At 35.0% G+C, this 6767-nt stretch overlaps 1 pseudogene; it reads right to left on the bottom strand.

Annotated features, from left to right (window-relative positions):
• Positions 1-3872: 3872 nt before the first annotated feature.
• On the bottom strand, positions 3873-5321 carry LOC103492877 (pentatricopeptide repeat-containing protein At1g12300, mitochondrial-like; annotated as a pseudogene).
• Positions 5322-6767: the final 1446 nt, after the last annotated feature.

Raw genomic sequence — 6767 nt, forward strand, 5'->3', positions numbered from 1 at the left:
TTATTAATAATAAAGAGATAAAGCTGAAAGTACATAAGAGATATATAACGAGTGTTGAATAAGAATTTTGGAACCAATCACAAATTGCCACATCATTTACTAAAATAATTATATTTGGGATTAACAAAAAATTGGTTGTCTCAAATTAAATTGAAAGACAGATTGGACAATTCTAATGATGTCACGTATCTTTATTATGACAATTGGGTCAAATTAATTATTTTAGTTCAGTTAAATATTATTTAGTTAGGCTAAAATTCAATTGAACCCAAAAATAAGGTTAATTTAGCCTAAAATAAAATATGACTCAAATGCATGTGACTGAGTCCATAGGTATGGTCCATGGACCAGAACAGGCTCAAGTCCATAAAAGCCCACCAAAGAACTCTAGAGGAGTTCTCTTCATTTGTGGGGTTGGAAATTTTTTACTCCATAAGGTCTAGAGAGAATTCTCCCAAAAGATAGAAGCCTCTTCAACTCCTGAAGTCGACCACCCTCGAAGATTGAATTGAAGTTCCTTTGAAAATCCAAGTTAGTTTTCTTCAAGACTCCGATTTCAAGAACACCTTCAAAGATTGAAGCTCCTTTGAAGATCCAAGTTTTCTTCCAAGTCTTCAATTTCAAGAACACCTTCGAAGATTGAAACTATCCAAGTTTTCTTCCAAGTCTTCAATTTCAAGAACACCTTCGAAAATTGAAGCTCTTTTGAAGATCCAAGCTTTCTTCCAAGTCTTCAACTTCAAGAACCCCCTCTAAGATTGAAGTTTCTTTGAAGATACAAGCTCTCTTCCAAGTCTTCAATTTCAAGAACACATTTGAAGATTGAAACTCCTTTGAAGATCCAAGTTCAAACTTTCTTCCAAGTCTTCAACTTCAAGAACACCCTTTAAGATTGAAGCTTCTTCGAAGATACAAGCTTTCTTCCAATACTCCAACTTCAAGAACATCACGTGCTTCGCTTCCTCAAATCAAGCATAAGCATCCAGCCGAGAGAGAATCAGATGATCAAATTCTAGAGATCGAACCACATCGCATCGAATCAACATAAATACAACATCAACACAAGTTTACTCCACGAATCAAATTTATTCGAAAAATCTCGTGTTAACAATGAGCAAATAACCTAAGGTGCAATAGCCACGCCAACACAAATCAACTAGATTGACATCCCTTGTTGTGTCCAACTACAAATTACATAACAGTTTACATCAAAGTGAGTAGGCCAAAGTGAGACTTTTCCTCTTAAGTTAAGATACATTCTAATCATAGTAAAGAGATACAACTTTCTGACCCTCGAAAAATTAAAAGAAAACATGAAGACATCTCTTGATAACAATTAGAAGATAAAGGCCTGCCAATTCAATAATATCTCTTGTAGGGAATAATCTTGGAAATCTTTGGATAAAGAGCACCATGATGAGGTATTTAAGCGTACCCAAGATGATCGTTCCAGCTTGAAGATTTGTCATGGAAGACTCGTTGAGTTCTTTCGACCCATAACTCTGCTTGTAATGCCTTGATCGTGGAAGACTCGTTGTTGCAGCTTGAGTAAGAAAATTTATCTGATATACGATCAGAAAAAGATTGTTTTAATTCAATTAAAAATAGAACAACAAAACACATTAAGAGAAAGGTAAGAAGTGACATAAAATAACAAGTAATAACAATAAAAAACAAAAAAAGAATTGCATTTTGAACATGTAACATGTTTTACCCATATCAAAAATCTATCATGATAAAAAAAAAAATCTTAAAACAATAGGCAAACCAAAATTCATAAATGGCGATAAATGAAGGCCAACAATTACATTTATGTTGATGAATGGCAACATTGTTTTAGTGTTTTTACAAACATTACATAGAGTTTATCATACCAATTGAGTAACAAGTGTTAATATAACTAGAATCAATAGAAGAATATAGGCAATCAAATAAGGTGGTAAAACGATAAAGCTGCTTCATTCATTCATCATAGAAATTTGGCTATTGTACGAACTAATCCAAGGAAAATATTTTTATATCTATGAAAAAATAAAAATGAAGATATATTTCAAAAAACTATTACTAGAATGATTAATGTAATTTATAAAGACGTTAACTTGTCAATCAACTTCATGAAAGAAAAATTTTAAAAACAAACAAAGGAAAGCATAAGGGTTGGGTGTTTAACACTTGACATGATCCATATAAGAAAAGTAAAAACCAACAAAGGAGACGACTATTTTAACACTAACACCCTACTATAAATATATTAATCCATCTCCATTGCGTCTTCAAAACTTCACTCTTTTTATGTAAATATCTTACATTTAAATTGCATAAGTTGTCCCGGCTTAAATACCTTATAAGTCATAAGAATTATCTAAACCTTAACTCTAGATCTTAGGTGTGGTTTGGTTAATCAAGTGAAATATTTTTATTTAATTGAAGAAACTCTCATATTAAGTAGTAATTGCAATATCAAGCACCGTTTCTTAAATCATTTTCAATGCATCATCACATTTTATAGCTTATCTTCCGGTACTTTGGAGAAGACACTAGTTTATGAGCAAAAAGATTTATAAATGTTCAATCATCCATGGTCCCTTAGAGAGAGAGAGAGAGAGAGAGAGAGAGAGAGCAAGAATAAAGATTTCCATCAAATGTGGAACCTAAAAATTAGAACTAAATTAAAGGCCATCGTTTGCAAATATATGATGATACTATAGGAAATAACATCAAGCTTACAATTAATCCCATATCGACTGGTGTCATTGAGAATTTCTCGATGCAATTTAAGTGCAATGTTAACATTCCCGGTTCAACAAAGCCCCTTGATTAAAGTCCTATACGTAACGACATCAGGCCTACTACCTAATACGTAACCAAGGTATTATATGTGACTATATCAAGAATGTAACCAGCTCTCCTCATAATCCCGGCCGTGGCTGCAAGACCTGCATCAGGCGAAAGTCCAGCAAAAGGTGCATTTTATGAAAGAAAGAGAACACTAGAGAGTAATGCTTAATCTTAGTAAGTCCGGCAAGTAACTGATTGAAAGAGGATATGGGAAGGGTAGGATTTGAATGCAGCATTAGGTGAAAGAAAACGTAATGCTTGAGTTGCAGTAATGTTACCTGTCTTGCAATTGTGTAGGAACATGGGAAGCCAGTGGTGTTGAAACGAAACCGTGTATTGAAGTTTTCGGCTGATGCATGTAGAAATTTATGATGATTAGCAGAGGAAATTTGGGGCTTTGATGATTGAATGGTTGGAGAGTGGTTGAATAGAGAAGCAGAGAGGTTAGATTTCATTTGGAAGAAATTGCAAGAATAGAAGAAGTGGAAGCTACGGTCTTGGTCTTGGTATTGGAAGCCGTGTTTAATGAATGAGAAAATGTGGATTTGAATTGAGGAGTAATAATTTATTTGAGAGTCCCTTTGCGTGACCCAACGAAGGCTTGAACACAATAATAGATCACATGAATAAAATAATTTAGAAATTTAGTAAAAAAAATTGTGTACTTAACCTTTTAATAAGAAAAAAATTGGAGAGCCATAATGGTTTTAATCTAAACTTTTCCAATGATTAAACTTACCCAAGTATTTTTTTTTCTTTTTTGCACAAATGATTGAAGAGACATATTTGAAGTGTTAATTTAAACTTACCCAACTTAAACATGATATTATATAATGTTTGCAAAATCGTCATCATTGTTTTATAAAAAGAAAATATTTATCATACACACGTGACTAACTAATAATATTTCTACGCATATAATAAAGGTAGTATGATATATGTATACTAAGTTTATGAACGAAAGGATCGCTAAGAGACAGAGCAAGAAAAAAGAGTTGCATCAAATGTGGAACCTCAAAAACTTAATATTATAACTAAATTAAAGGCCAAAGTTTGGAAGGTGGACTTTCAAAAAATATATATAAATATTCAATATCAACCTCGACACGTTGGCCTAGAAATCTTGGAAGCAAGTCTAGACATTCTCGATATTTTTCATCTTTGCAGAGCATGTCAACGACTATGGTGCAAATGCTAGCACCTAGTGACACATTCCTTTGAACCATCTTATGGAGAAGTTTAACCACCTCATATGACTTATTATTCTGACAGAAACCATGCATAAGGGTTTCATAAGTAATTATGTTAGGAGTACAACCAGTTTCTTCCATCTTTTCAAACAAAATATTTGCCTTATCTGCTTGTCCCACTTTACAAAACCCATTGATCATAATGGAATAAGTGACAACATCTGGTTGAATCCCTTCTTGGGATAGTTTTTCGAAAAGCTCCCAAGCAGTTTCAAGATTTCCTGCTTTACATAGGTCATCAATTAGACAACTATAGTTTTCAATGTCCAATTTGTAGTTGTATGATTTTAGCTCTTTAAAAAGTTTCATCGCTTCAAATAAACAACCATTCTTACACAGCCCATCTAAGAAACCACCATATATACAAGAACCTGCAGAAATATCATAAGCTTTCATGATGCCAAATAGTTTCTTTGCATCACCAACCTTGCTTGTCTGAAAAAGTCCTCTTAACACGATACCTCTTTGAATCATGACCTCATGCAACTTTTGAGCCTCAACAACCTTTCCTTCCTTGCAAAGCGTATCAATCAACACAGTAAATGTGACCATATTTGGTTGAACACCTTGATCCACCATCTCATCGAACAAACGTTTAGACTCCTTCCGCTTTCCAGCACGACAAAATCCATGAATCAAAGAGCTATATGAAATGACATTGGGAGTCATTCCCTGAGCTTTCATTTCCTCAAAAAGTTCTTTTGCATCTTCTTCACGTCCAACCTTACAAAGCCCATCTATGATGATACTATAGGAAATAACATCAGGCTTACAATTACAATTAATCCCATAATGACTAGTGTCGTTGAGCATTTCTTTATGAAACTTAAGTGCAGTGTTAATATTCCTGGTTCAGCATAGCCCCTTGATCAAAGTCCCATAAGCAACCACATCAGGCGTACAACCTAATTTTTGCCTTCTGAGAAATAACCGTGTGGCTTCACTAATCCTATGCTCCATACACAATCCCTTAATCAATGTCGTATATGTGACTAGATCAGGAATATAAACTCTCCTTAAAATCCTCGTTATGGCCGCAAGAGCTTCGCTAACCCGATTGACATTACAAAGGCAATTTACCAATATATTCAGTGTGAAGGTATCATGCGAAAGTCCAGCAAGGCGCATTTTATTATAGAGAGAAAATAGTTGAGAGTAATGGTTAATCTTAGCAAGCCCATCGAGTAAGCGATTGAAAGAAAAGATGGGAGGGATAGGATATGAACGAATCATTAGGTCAAAGAAATGAAATGCTTGAATTGCAGCAACGTTACCTGTCTTGCAATTGCGGAGGAACAATGAAAGACGATGTTGAAACGAAATCCTCTTGTCATTAAAAGCTGGTAATTTAGGATTAGGATGGTTTGTAGAGGAAGTCTGGGGAATTTAAGATGGAATTGTGAAAGAGTGAGTACACAAAAGGGAGAGGTTAGGTTTGAAAGAAGCGGAAGGGATGAGGCTCTTGGAAGGCATTATTGAGATGAGAGGTTCTTACCCTTAAAACAAATTGGGAGTATTTGGGAGAGTGTCAATTTGCGGTGACCTAGGGTTTTCAAAGGCAGTGAAAAGGGTGACTTAAGATCAGGGGTAGGTGCTTCGCTCCTTTCCCCATCCTCCGATGTTGACTCTGGATATGAGGCTTCTCTGGAATAACTCAAATCAAAGATGGAATAACTCCTGTCTTGTCGTCCAGAAAAAGAAGGTTTCGTTACCAACTTTTAAGTGGTAGAATAGATTATTGGGAAATTGCCAAAAATAGGTTAAAAAAAGAGGTTTAAATGACTTTTGGCACAAGTTTTCAAAAGAAAGACTTTTAGGACAATTTAGGTGTGAATGGACAAAAATACCCTTCTTTTCCTTTTCCTTATCCACGTTTGCTTTCCCTTCTCTCCACGACCAGTTCATTCTCTTTCGCGTATAGTTCCCTTTCCCTTCTCTTTTCTTTTGCGTAGAACACCTGAACCTACTCCGCCTATCGTCGCTTGCCCTTCGTCGGTCGTTGTCCAGTGCATTTCGTCTCTCCTCTTCGAACCATTCAATCAACTTCGAGCGTTTTCTCTTATTTGGGTGAGTTTCATGTCTAACCAATTTTCAATTTATCTGCTTTTAAGTAAATGTTTGGTTGGGGTATTTGTTGCTATTTTTATCCGTAATTGTCTGGTTTTTGGAATTGGACTTATTTGCTGTAATTAGTTTAGTCAAAGTTTGGTTTTAGGTTCTTAGAAAGTTTAATGGGTAGTGAAAAATGAATTGAACTAGAGGATGAGGATTTAGTTGGATCAAATAGAGGCGGAGTAAGCAATAGGAATAGAAGGAATGAAGATTTTTTTTTATCTCGCACGTATCTCGCACGTTCCAAACTTTCACTATTTATTTCAAAATCAAATTGGTACACCTCCTAATCCATTTAAAGCTATTATTTGCATGTTTAGTAACTCTCTTAGGCCCTCATGCTTTATCTCGCACGTATCTCGCACGTGTCTCGCACACATCTCGCACGTTCCAAACTTTCACTATTTATTTCAAAATAAAATTCGTACACCTCCTAATCCATTTAGAGCTATTCTTTACATGTTTAGTAACTCTCTTAGGCCCTTATGCTTTATCTCGCACGTATCTCGCACACATCTCGTATGTATCTCGCACGTTCCAAACTTTCACTATTTATTTCAAAATCAA

This window comes from Cucumis melo, chromosome 1 (assembly GCF_025177605.1).
Source record: "Cucumis melo cultivar AY chromosome 1, USDA_Cmelo_AY_1.0, whole genome shotgun sequence".
NCBI classification, from domain to species: domain Eukaryota; kingdom Viridiplantae; phylum Streptophyta; class Magnoliopsida; order Cucurbitales; family Cucurbitaceae; genus Cucumis; species Cucumis melo.